Source organism: Chlamydotis macqueenii, chromosome 29, assembly GCF_036417535.1.
Source record: "Chlamydotis macqueenii isolate bChlMac1 chromosome 29, bChlMac1.mat, whole genome shotgun sequence".
Lineage (NCBI taxonomy): Eukaryota > Metazoa > Chordata > Aves > Otidiformes > Otididae > Chlamydotis > Chlamydotis macqueenii.
The window spans coordinates 2763231-2776984 of record NC_141584.1 but is presented as its reverse complement, the minus strand read 5'-3'; positions in this window follow the sequence as shown (position 1 = coordinate 2776984).

Genomic DNA, 13754 nt, shown 5'->3' with positions numbered 1-13754 from the left:
ACCCCAAAAAATCACGAACGTCGGACGATTCCTCCCACACCGAAAGTGCCAGCAACTCAAGCTATTGCTGCTACTCACCGGACTTTGGCAGTGCATCTACAGCACCACAGACATCGGGGTTCTGCGCTTTCCCTGACCAACACGGCTTCGACATTTACCACCAGCTGCACCTGGGCGCCCACTGAAAAAAATAAACGAAAAATCACGAACATCGCACGATTGCTCCCACACCGAAAGTGCCAGCAAATCAAGCTCTTGCTGCTCCTCACCGGCCATTCCCAGCGCATCTACAGCACCACAGACATCGGGGCTCCAGGCTTTCCCTGACCAACAGGGCTTCGACATTTACCACCAGCTGCACCTGGTTACCCACTGAAAAAAAACCCTGAAAAATCAAAAACGTCGGACGATTGCTCCCACACCAAAAGTGCCAGCAACTCAAGCTCTTGCAGTTCCTCACCGGCCACTGGCAGCTCATCTACAGCACCACAGACATCGGGGCTCCGGGCTTTCCCTGACCAACAGGGCTTCGACGTTTACCACTCGCTGCACCTGGGCGCCCACTGAAAAGAACCCCGAAAAATCACGAACGTCGGACGATTGCTCCCACACCGAAAGTGCCAGCAACACAAGCTCTTGCTGCTCCTCACCGGCCATTCCCAGCGCATCTACAGCACCACAGACATCGGGGCTCCGGGCTTTCCCTGACGAACAGGGCTTCGACGTTTACCACCAGCTGAACCTGGGCGCCCACTGGAAAAAAAACCCGAAAAATCACGAACGTCGGACGATTGTTCCGACATTGAAAGTGCCAGCCAGTCAAGCTCTTGCTGCTCCTCACCGGCCATTGGCAGCGCATCTACAGCACCACAGACATCGGGGCTCCGGGCTTTCCCTGACCAACAGGGCTTCGACATTTACCACCAGCTGCACCTGGTTACCCACTGAAAAAAAACCCTGAAAAATCAAAAACGTCGGACGATTGCTCCCACACCGAAAGTGCCAGCCTGTCAAGCTCTTGCTGCTCCTCACCAGCCATTCCCAGCGCATCTACAGCACCACAGACATCGGGGCTCCGGACTTTCCCTGACCAACCGGGCTTCGACATTTTCCACCAGCTGCACCTGGGTGCCCCCTTAAAAAAAAACTCCAAAAATCACAAATGTCGGACGATTCCTGCCACACCTTAAATGCCAGCCTGTCAAGCTCTTGCTGCTCCTCACCGGCCATTCCGAGCGCATCTACAGCACCACAGACATCGGGGCTCCGGGATTTCCCTGACCAACAGGGCTTCGACGTTTACCACCAGCTGAACCTGGGCGCCCAGTGAATAAAAATCCCCAAAAATCACAAACGTCCTATGGTTGCTCCCACACCGAAAGTGCCAGCCTGTGAAGCTCTAGCTGCTCCTCACCAGCCATTCCCAGCGCATCTACAGCACCACAGACATCGGGGCTCCGGGCTTTCCCTGACCAACAGGCCTTCGACATTTACCACCAGCTGCACCTGGGCGCCCACCCGAGAAAATAAAAGAAATATCACGAACATCAGACGATTGCTCCCACACCGAAAGTGCCAGCCAGTCAAGCTCTTGCTGCTCCTCACCGGCCATTGGCAGTGCATCTACAGCACGACAGACATCGCGGCTCCGGGCTTTCCCTGACGAACAGGCCTTCGACATTTACCACCAGCTGCACCTGGGCTCCCACTGAAATAACACCCCGAAAAAACACGAACGTCGGACGATTGCTCCCACACCGAAAGTGCCAGCCAGCCAAGCTCTTGCTGCTCCTCACCGGCTATTGGCAGCGCATCTACAGCACCACAGACATCGGGACTCCAGGCTTTCCCTGACCAACAGGGCTTCGAAATTTACCACCGGCTGCACCTGGGCGCCCACTGAAATAAAACCCCGAAAAATCACGAACGTCGGACGATTCCTCCCACACCGAAAGTGCCAGCAACTCAACCTCTTGCTGCTACTCACCGCCCATTGGCAGCGCATCTACAGCACCACAGACATCACGGCTCCGGGCTTTCCCTGACCAACAGGGCTTCGATATTTACCACCAGCTGCACCTGGGCGCCCACTGAAATAAAACCCCGAAAAATCACGAACGTCGGACGATTGCACCCACATCGAAAGTGCCAGCAACAGAAGCTCTTGCTGCTCCTCACCGGCCATTCCCAGCGCATCTACAGCACCACAGACATCGGGGCTCCGGGCTTTCCCTGACCAACAGGGCTTCAACGTTTACCACCAGCTGAACCTGGGCGCTCACTGGAAAAAAACCCCGAAAAATCACGAACGTCGGACGATTGCTCCGACAACGAAAGTGCCAGCAACTCAAGCTCTTGCTGCTACTCACCAGACTTTGGCAGTGCATCTACAGCACCACAGATATCGGGGCTCTGGGCTTTCCCTGACCAACAGGGCTTCGACGTTTACCACCAGCTGAACCTGTGCGCCGTCTGAAAAAAATAAACTAAAAATCACGAACATCGGACGATTGCTCCCACACCGAAAGTACCAAACAGTCAAGCTCTTGCTGCTTCTCACCAGCCATTCCCAGCGCATCTACAGCACCACAGACATCGGGGCTCCGGGCTTTGCCTGACCAACAGGGCTTCGACACTTACGACCAGCTGCACCTGGGCTCCCACTGAAAAGAACCCGAAAAATCAAAAACGTCGGACGATTGCTCCCACACCGAAAGTGCCAGCCAGTCAAGCTCTTGCTGCTCCTCACCGGCCATTGGCAGTGCATCTACAACACCACAGACATCGGGCCTCCGTCTTTCCCTGACCAACACGGCTTCGACGTTTACCACCAGCTACACCTGGGCGCCCACTGAAAGTAAAACCCTGAAAAATCACGAACGTCGGACGATTGCTCCCACACCAAAAGTGCCAGCCAGTCAAGCTCTTGCTGCTCCTCACCGGACAGTGGCAGTGCATCTACAGCACCACAGACATCGGTGCTCCGGGCTTTCCCTGACCAACAGGGCTTCGACGTTTACCACTCGCTGAACCTGGGCTCCCACTGAAAAGAACCCCGAAAAATCACGAACGTCGGACGATTGCTCGTACACCGAAAGTGCCAGCCAGTCAAGCTCTTGCTGCTCCTCACCGGCCATTGGCAGCGCATCTACAGCACCACAGATATCGGGGCTCCGGGCTTTCCCTGAACAAAAGGGCTTCGCCGTTTACCACCAGCTGAACCTGGGCGCCCACTGAAAGTAAAACCCCGAAAAATCACGAACGTCGGACGATTACTCCCACACCAAAAGTCCCAGCCAGTCAAGCTCTTGCTGCTCCTCACCGGCCATTCCCAGCGCATCTACAGCACCACAGACATCGGGGCTCCGGGCTTTCCCTGACCAACAGGGCTTCGACATTTACCACCAGCTGCACCTGGTTACCCACTGAAAAAAAACCCTGAAAAATCAAAAACGTCGGACGATTGCTCCCACACCGAAAGTGCCAGCCAGTCAAGCTCTTGCTGCTCCTCCCCGGCCATTGGCAGCGCATCTACAGCACCACAGACATCGCGGCTCCGGGCTTTCCCTGACCAACAGGGCTTCGACGTTTACCACTCGCTGAACCTGGGCTCCCACTGAAAAGACCCCCGAAAAATCACGAACGTCGGACGATTGCTCCCACACCAAAAGTGCCAGACAGTCAAGCTCTAGCTGCTGAACACCGGCCATTCCCAGCGCATCTACAGCACCACAGACATCGGGGCTCCGGGCTTTCCCTGACGAACACGGCTTCGACGTTTACCACCAGCTGAACCTGGGCGCCCAGTGAATAAAAATCCCCAAAAATCACGAACGTCGGACGATTGTTCCCACATTGAAAGTGCCAGCCAGTCAAGCTCTTGCTGCTCCTCACCGGCCATTGGCAGCGCATCTACAGCACCACAGACATCGGGGCTCCGGGCTTTCCCTGACCAACAGGGCTTCGACATTTACCACCAGCTGCACCTGGGCGCCCACTGAAATAAAACCCCGAAAATTCACGACCGTCGAACGATTGCTCCCACACCGAAAGTGCCAGCCAGTCAAGCTCTTGCTGCTCCTCACCGGCCATTGGCAGCACATCTACAGCATCACAGATATCGGGGCTCCGGGCTTTCCCTGACCAACAGGGCTTCGACGTTTACCACCAGCTGAACCTGGGCGCACACTGAAAATAAAACCCCGAAAAATCACGAACATCGGACGATTGATCCCACACCGAAAGACCCAGCCAGTCAAGCTCTTGCTGCTCCTCACCGCCCATTGGCAGCGCATCTACAGCACCACAGACATCGGGGCTCTGGGCTTTCCCTGACCAACAGGGCTTCGACGTTTACCACCAGCTGAACCTGGGCGCCCACTGAAAAAAAACCCCGAAAAATCACGAACGTCGGACGATTGATCCCACACCAAAAGTCCCAGCCAGTCAAGCTCTTGCTGCTCCTCACCGGCCATTCCCAGCGCATCTACAGCACCACAGACATCGGGGCTCCGGGCTTTCCCTGACGAACCGGGCTTCGACATTTACCACCAGCTGCACCTGGGTGCCCCCTGAAAAAAAAACCCCAACAATCACAAATGTCGGACGATTCCTGCCACACCTTAAATGCCAGCCTCTCAACCTCTTGCTGCTCCTCACCGGCCATTCCCAGCGCATCTACAACACCACAGACATCGGGGCTCCGGGCGTTCCCTGACCAACAGGGCTTCGACGTTTACCACTCGCTGAACCTGGGCTCCCACTGAAAAGAACCTCGAAAAATCACGAACATCGCACGATTGCTCCCACACCGAAAGTGCCAGACAGTCAAGTTCTTGCTTCTCCTCACCGGCCATTCCCAGCGCATCTACAGCACCACAGACATCGGGGCTCCGGGCTTTCCCTGACCAAGAGGGCTTCGACATTTACCACCAGCTGCACCTGGGCGCCCACTGAAAAAAAAACCCTGAAAAATCAAAAACGTCGGACGATTGCTCGCACACCGAAAGTGCCAGCAACTCAAGCTCTTGCTGTTCCTCACCGGCCATTGGCAGCGCATCTACAGAACCACAGACATCGGGGCTCCGGGCTTTCCCTGACCAACAGGGCTTCGACGTTTACCACCAGCTGCACCTGGGCGCCCACTGAAAAAAATAAACGAAAAATCACGAACATCGGACGATTGCTCCCACACCGAAAGTGCCAGCAACTCAAGCTCTTGCTGCTACTCACCGCCCATTGGCAGGGCATCTACAGCACCACAGACATCGGGGCTCCGAGCTTTCCCTGACCAACAGGGCTTCAACGTTTACCACCAGCTGCACCTGGGCGCCCACTGAAAAAAACCCCAAAAATCACGAACGTCGGACGATTGCACCCACATCGAAAGTGCCAGCATGTCAGCCTCTTGCTGCTCCTCACCTGCCATTGGCAGCGCATCTACAGCACCACAGACATCGGGGCTCCTGGCTTTCCCTGACGAACAGGGCTTCGACATTTACCACCAGCTGCACCTGGGCGCCCACTGAAATAAAACTCCGAAAAATCACGAACGTCGGACGATTGCTCCCACAACGAAAGTGCCAGCAACTCAAGCTCTTGCTGCTACTCACCAGCCATTCCCAGCGCATCTACAGCACCACAGACATCGGGGCTCCGGGCTTTCCCTGACCAACAGGCCTTCGACATTTACCACCAGCTGCACCTGGGCGCCCACTGAAAAAAAGCCCTGAAAAATCAAAAACGTCGGACGATTGATCCCACACCAAAAGTGCCATCAACACAAGCTCTTGCTGCTCCTCACCGGCCATTGGCAGCGCATCTACAGCACCACAGACATCGGGGCTCCGGGCTTTCCCTGACCAACAGGGCTTCGACGTTTACCACCAGCTGCACCTGGGCGCCCAGTGAATAAAAATCCCCAAAAATCACAAACGTCCGACGATTGCTCCCACACCGAAAGTGCCAGACAGTCAAGCTCTTGCTGCTCCTCACCGCCCATTCCCAGCGCATCTACAACACCACAGACATCGGGGCTCCGGGCTTTCCCTGACCAACAGGGCTTCGACGTTTACCACTTGCTGAACCTGGGCGCCCACTGAAATAAAACCCCGAAAAATCAAAAACGTCAGACGATTGCTCCCACACCGAAAGTGCCAGCCAGTCAAGCTCTTGCTGCTCCTCACCGGCCATTCCCAGCGCATCTACAGCACCACAGACATCGGGGCTCTGGGCTTTCCCGGACCAACAGGGCTTCGACGTTTACCACTCAGTGAACCTGGGCGCCCACTGAAAAGAACCCCCGAAAAATCACGAACATCGGACGATTGCTCCCACACCGAAAGTGCCAGCCAGTCAAGCTCTTGCTGCTCCTCACCGCCCATTCCCAGCGCATCTACAGCACCACAGACATCGGGGCTCCGGGCTTTCCCTGACCAACAGGGCTTCAACGTTTACCACCAGCTGCACCTGGGCTCCCACTGAAAAAAAACCCCGAATAATCACAAACATCGGACTATTGCTCCCATACCAAAAGTGCCAGACAGTCAAGCTCTTGCTGCTCCTCACCGGCCATTCCCAGCGCATCTACAGCACCACAGACATCGGGGCTCCGAGCTTTCCCTGACCAACAGGGCTTCGATGTTTACCACCAGCTGCACCTGGGCGCCCACTGAAATAAAACCCCAAAAAATCACGAACGTCGGACGATTCCTCCCACACCGAAAGTGCCAGCAACTCAAGCTATTGCTGCTACTCACCGGACTTTGGCAGTGCATCTACAGCACCACAGACATCGGGGTTCTGCGCTTTCCCTGACCAACACGGCTTCGACATTTACCACCAGCTGCACCTGGGCGCCCACTGAAAAAAATAAACGAAAAATCACGAACATCGCACGATTGCTCCCACACCGAAAGTGCCAGCAAATCAAGCTCTTGCTGCTCCTCACCGGCCATTCCCAGCGCATCTACAGCACCACAGACATCGGGGCTCCAGGCTTTCCCTGACCAACAGGGCTTCGACATTTACCACCAGCTGCACCTGGTTACCCACTGAAAAAAAACCCTGAAAAATCAAAAACGTCGGACGATTGCTCCCACACCAAAAGTGCCAGCAACTCAAGCTCTTGCAGTTCCTCACCGGCCACTGGCAGCTCATCTACAGCACCACAGACATCGGGGCTCCGGGCTTTCCCTGACCAACAGGGCTTCGACGTTTACCACTCGCTGCACCTGGGCGCCCACTGAAAAGAACCCCGAAAAATCACGAACGTCGGACGATTGCTCCCACACCGAAAGTGCCAGCAACACAAGCTCTTGCTGCTCCTCACCGGCCATTCCCAGCGCATCTACAGCACCACAGACATCGGGGCTCCGGGCTTTCCCTGACGAACAGGGCTTCGACGTTTACCACCAGCTGAACCTGGGCGCCCACTGGAAAAAAAACCCGAAAAATCACGAACGTCGGACGATTGTTCCGACATTGAAAGTGCCAGCCAGTCAAGCTCTTGCTGCTCCTCACCGGCCATTGGCAGCGCATCTACAGCACCACAGACATCGGGGCTCCGGGCTTTCCCTGACCAACAGGGCTTCGACATTTACCACCAGCTGCACCTGGTTACCCACTGAAAAAAAACCCTGAAAAATCAAAAACGTCGGACGATTGCTCCCACACCGAAAGTGCCAGCCTGTCAAGCTCTTGCTGCTCCTCACCAGCCATTCCCAGCGCATCTACAGCACCACAGACATCGGGGCTCCGGACTTTCCCTGACCAACCGGGCTTCGACATTTTCCACCAGCTGCACCTGGGTGCCCCCTTAAAAAAAAACTCCAAAAATCACAAATGTCGGACGATTCCTGCCACACCTTAAATGCCAGCCTGTCAAGCTCTTGCTGCTCCTCACCGGCCATTCCGAGCGCATCTACAGCACCACAGACATCGGGGCTCCGGGATTTCCCTGACCAACAGGGCTTCGACGTTTACCACCAGCTGAACCTGGGCGCCCAGTGAATAAAAATCCCCAAAAATCACAAACGTCCTATGGTTGCTCCCACACCGAAAGTGCCAGCCTGTGAAGCTCTAGCTGCTCCTCACCAGCCATTCCCAGCGCATCTACAGCACCACAGACATCGGGGCTCCGGGCTTTCCCTGACCAACAGGCCTTCGACATTTACCACCAGCTGCACCTGGGCGCCCACCCGAGAAAATAAAAGAAATATCACGAACATCAGACGATTGCTCCCACACCGAAAGTGCCAGCCAGTCAAGCTCTTGCTGCTCCTCACCGGCCATTGGCAGTGCATCTACAGCACGACAGACATCGCGGCTCCGGGCTTTCCCTGACGAACAGGCCTTCGACATTTACCACCAGCTGCACCTGGGCTCCCACTGAAATAACACCCCGAAAAAACACGAACGTCGGACGATTGCTCCCACACCGAAAGTGCCAGCCAGCCAAGCTCTTGCTGCTCCTCACCGGCTATTGGCAGCGCATCTACAGCACCACAGACATCGGGACTCCAGGCTTTCCCTGACCAACAGGGCTTCGAAATTTACCACCGGCTGCACCTGGGCGCCCACTGAAATAAAACCCCGAAAAATCACGAACGTCGGACGATTCCTCCCACACCGAAAGTGCCAGCAACTCAACCTCTTGCTGCTACTCACCGCCCATTGGCAGCGCATCTACAGCACCACAGACATCACGGCTCCGGGCTTTCCCTGACCAACAGGGCTTCGATATTTACCACCAGCTGCACCTGGGCGCCCACTGAAATAAAACCCCGAAAAATCACGAACGTCGGACGATTGCACCCACATCGAAAGTGCCAGCAACAGAAGCTCTTGCTGCTCCTCACCGGCCATTCCCAGCGCATCTACAGCACCACAGACATCGGGGCTCCGGGCTTTCCCTGACCAACAGGGCTTCAACGTTTACCACCAGCTGAACCTGGGCGCTCACTGGAAAAAAACCCCGAAAAATCACGAACGTCGGACGATTGCTCCGACAACGAAAGTGCCAGCAACTCAAGCTCTTGCTGCTACTCACCAGACTTTGGCAGTGCATCTACAGCACCACAGATATCGGGGCTCTGGGCTTTCCCTGACCAACAGGGCTTCGACGTTTACCACCAGCTGAACCTGTGCGCCGTCTGAAAAAAATAAACTAAAAATCACGAACATCGGACGATTGCTCCCACACCGAAAGTACCAAACAGTCAAGCTCTTGCTGCTTCTCACCAGCCATTCCCAGCGCATCTACAGCACCACAGACATCGGGGCTCCGGGCTTTGCCTGACCAACAGGGCTTCGACACTTACGACCAGCTGCACCTGGGCTCCCACTGAAAAGAACCCGAAAAATCAAAAACGTCGGACGATTGCTCCCACACCGAAAGTGCCAGCCAGTCAAGCTCTTGCTGCTCCTCACCGGCCATTGGCAGTGCATCTACAACACCACAGACATCGGGCCTCCGTCTTTCCCTGACCAACACGGCTTCGACGTTTACCACCAGCTACACCTGGGCGCCCACTGAAAGTAAAACCCTGAAAAATCACGAACGTCGGACGATTGCTCCCACACCAAAAGTGCCAGCCAGTCAAGCTCTTGCTGCTCCTCACCGGACAGTGGCAGTGCATCTACAGCACCACAGACATCGGTGCTCCGGGCTTTCCCTGACCAACAGGGCTTCGACGTTTACCACTCGCTGAACCTGGGCTCCCACTGAAAAGAACCCCGAAAAATCACGAACGTCGGACGATTGCTCGTACACCGAAAGTGCCAGCCAGTCAAGCTCTTGCTGCTCCTCACCGGCCATTGGCAGCGCATCTACAGCACCACAGATATCGGGGCTCCGGGCTTTCCCTGAACAAAAGGGCTTCGCCGTTTACCACCAGCTGAACCTGGGCGCCCACTGAAAGTAAAACCCCGAAAAATCACGAACGTCGGACGATTACTCCCACACCAAAAGTCCCAGCCAGTCAAGCTCTTGCTGCTCCTCACCGGCCATTCCCAGCGCATCTACAGCACCACAGACATCGGGGCTCCGGGCTTTCCCTGACCAACAGGGCTTCGACATTTACCACCAGCTGCACCTGGTTACCCACTGAAAAAAAACCCTGAAAAATCAAAAACGTCGGACGATTGCTCCCACACCGAAAGTGCCAGCCAGTCAAGCTCTTGCTGCTCCTCCCCGGCCATTGGCAGCGCATCTACAGCACCACAGACATCGCGGCTCCGGGCTTTCCCTGACCAACAGGGCTTCGACGTTTACCACTCGCTGAACCTGGGCTCCCACTGAAAAGACCCCCGAAAAATCACGAACGTCGGACGATTGCTCCCACACCAAAAGTGCCAGACAGTCAAGCTCTAGCTGCTGAACACCGGCCATTCCCAGCGCATCTACAGCACCACAGACATCGGGGCTCCGGGCTCTCCCTGACCAACAGGGCTTAGAAGTTTACTACGTGCTGAACCTGGGCGCCCACTGGAAAAAAAATCCCCAAATATCACAAACGTCGGACGATTGCTCCCACACCAAAAGTGCCAGCCAGTCAAGCTCTTGCTGTTCCTCACCGTCCATTGGCAGCGCATCTACAGCACCACAGACATCGGGGCTCCGGGATTTCCCTGACGAACCGGGCTTCGACATTTACGACCAGCTGCACCTGGGTACCCCCTGAAAAAAAAACCCCAAAAATCACAAATGTCGGACGATTCCTGCCACACCTTAAATGCCAGTCAAGCTCTTGCTGCTCCTCACCGGCCATTCCCAGCGCATCTACAGCACCACAGACATCGGGGCTCCGAGCTTTCCCTGACCAACAGGGCTTCGACGTTTACCACCAGCTGCACCTGGGCGCCCACTGAAAAAAAACCCTGAAAAATCAAAAACGTCGGACGATTGCTCCGACACCGAACGTGCCAGCCAGTCAAGCTCTTGCTGCTCCTCACCGGCCATTGGCAGCGCATCTACAGCACCACAGACATCGGGGCTCGGAGCTTTCCCTGACCAACAGGGCTTCGACGTTTACCACCAGATGAACCTGGGCGCCCACTGAAATAAAACCCCGTAGAATAACAAACGTCGGACGATTCCTCCCACACCGAAAGTGCCAGCCAGTCAAGCTCTTGCTGCTCCTCACCGGCCATTGGCAGCGCATCTACAGTACCACAGACATCGGGGCTCCGGGCTTTCCCTGACCAACAGGGCTTCGACATTTACCACCAGCTGAACCTGGGCGCCCACTGAAAGTAAAACCCCGAAAAATCACGAACGTCGGACGATTGCTCCCACACCAAAAGTGCCAGCCAGTCAAGCTCTTGCTGCTCCTCACCGGCCATTCCCAGCACATCTACAGCACCACAGACATCGGGGCTCCGGGCTTTCCCTGACCAACAGGGCTTCGACGTTTACCACCAGCTGAACCTGGGCGCACAGTGAATAAAAATCCCCAAAAATCACAAACGTCCGACGATTGCTCCCACACTGAAAGTGCCAGCAACTCCAGCTCTTGCTGCTCCTCACGGCCCATTCCCAGCGCATCTACAGCACCACAGACAACGGGGCTCCGGGCTTTCCCTGACCAACAGGGCTTCGACGTTTACCACTCGCTGCACCTGGGCTCCCACTGAAAAAAACCCCGAAAAATCACGAACGTCGGACGATTGCACCCACACCGAAAGTGCCAGCAACACAAGCTCTTGCTGCTACTCACCGGCCATTCCCAGCACATCTACAGCACCACAGACATCGGGGCTCCGGGCTTTCCCTGACGAACACGGCTTCGACGTTTACCACCAGCTGAACCTGGGCGCCCACTGGAAAAAAAACCCGAAAAATCACGAACGTCGGACGATTGTTCCCACATTGAAAGTGCCAGCCAGTCAAGCTCTTGCTGCTCCTCACCGGCCATTGGCAGCGCATCTACAGCACCACAGACATCGGGGCTCCGGGCTTTCCCTGACCAACAGGGCTTCGACATTTACCACCAGCTGCACCTGGGCGCCCACTGAAATAAAACCCCGAAAATTCACGAACGTCGAACGATTGCTCCCACACCGAAAGTGCCAGCCAGTCAAGCTCTTGCTGCTCCTCCCCGGCCACTCCCAGCGCATCTACAGCACCACAGACATCGGGGCTCCGAGCTTTCCCTGACCAACAGGGCTTCAACGTTTACCACCAGCTGCACCTGGGCGCCCACTGAAAAATACCCCCAAAAATCACGAACGTCGGACGATTGCACCCACAACGAAAGTGCCAGCATGTCAGCCTCTTGCTGCTACTCACCGGCCATTGGCAGCGCATCTACAGCACCACAGACATTGGGGCTCCGGGCTTTCCCTGACCAACAGGGCTTCGACATTTACCACCAGCTGCACCTGGGTGCCCCCTGAAAAAAAAACCCCAACAATCACAAATGTCGGACGATTCCTGCCACACCTTAAATGCCAGCCTGTCAAGCTCTTGCTGCCCCTCACCGGCCATTGGAGGCGCATCTACAGCACCACAGACATCGGGGCTCCGGGCTTTCCCTGACCAACAGGGCTTCGACATTTACCACCAGCTGCACCTGGGCGCGCACTGAAATAAAACCCCGAAAAATCACGAAGGTCCGACGATTGCTCCCACACCCAAAGTGCCAGCCAGTCAAGCTCTTGCTGCTCATCCCCGGCCATTGACAGCGCATCTACAGCACCACAGACATCGGGGCTCCGGGCTTTCCCTGACCAACAGGGCTTCGACATTTACCACCAGCTGCACCTGGGCGCCCACTGAAATAAAACCCCGAAAAATCACGAACGTCGGACGATTCCTCCCACACCGAAAGTGCCAGCAACTCAAGCTCTTGCTGCTACTCACCGGACTTTGGCAGTGCATCTACAGCACCACAGACATCGGGGCTCTGGGCTTTCCCTGACCAACAGGGCTTCGACGTTTACCACCAGCTGAACCTGTGCGCCGTCTGAAAAAAATAAACTAAAAATCACGAACATCGGACGATTGCTCCCACACCGAAAGTACCAAACAGTCAAGCTCTTGCTGCTTCTCACCAGCCATTCCCAGCGCATCTACAGCACCACAGACATCGGGGCTCCGGGCTTTGCCTGACAAACAGGGCTTCGACACTTACGACCAGCTGCACCTGGGCTCCCACTGAAAAGAACCCGAAAAATCAAAAACGTCGGACGATTGCTCCCACACCGAAAGTGCCAGCCAGTCAAGCTCTTGCTGCTCCTCACCGGCCATTGGCAGTGCATCTACAACACCACAGACATCGGGCCTCCGTCTTTCCCTGACCAACACGGCTTCGACGTTTACCACCAGCTACACCTGGGCGCCCACTGAAAGTAAAACCCTGAAAAATCACGAACGTCGGACGATTGCTCCCACACCAAAAGTGCCAGCCAGTCAAGCTCTTGCTGCTCCTCACCGGACAGTGGCAGTGCATCTACAGCACCACAGACATCGGTGCTCCGGGCTTTCCCTGACCAACAGGGCTTCGACGTTTACCACTCGCTGAACCTGGGCTCCCACTGAAAAGAACCCCGAAAAATCACGAACGTCGGACGATTGCTCGTACACCGAAAGTGCCAGCCAGCCAAGCTCTTGCTGCTCCTCACCGGCCATTGGCAGCGCATCTACAGCACCACAGATATCGGGGCTCCGGGCTTTCCCTGAACAAAAGGGCTTCGCCGTTTACCACCAGCTGAACCTGGGCGCCCACTGAAAGTAAAACCCCGAAAAATCACGA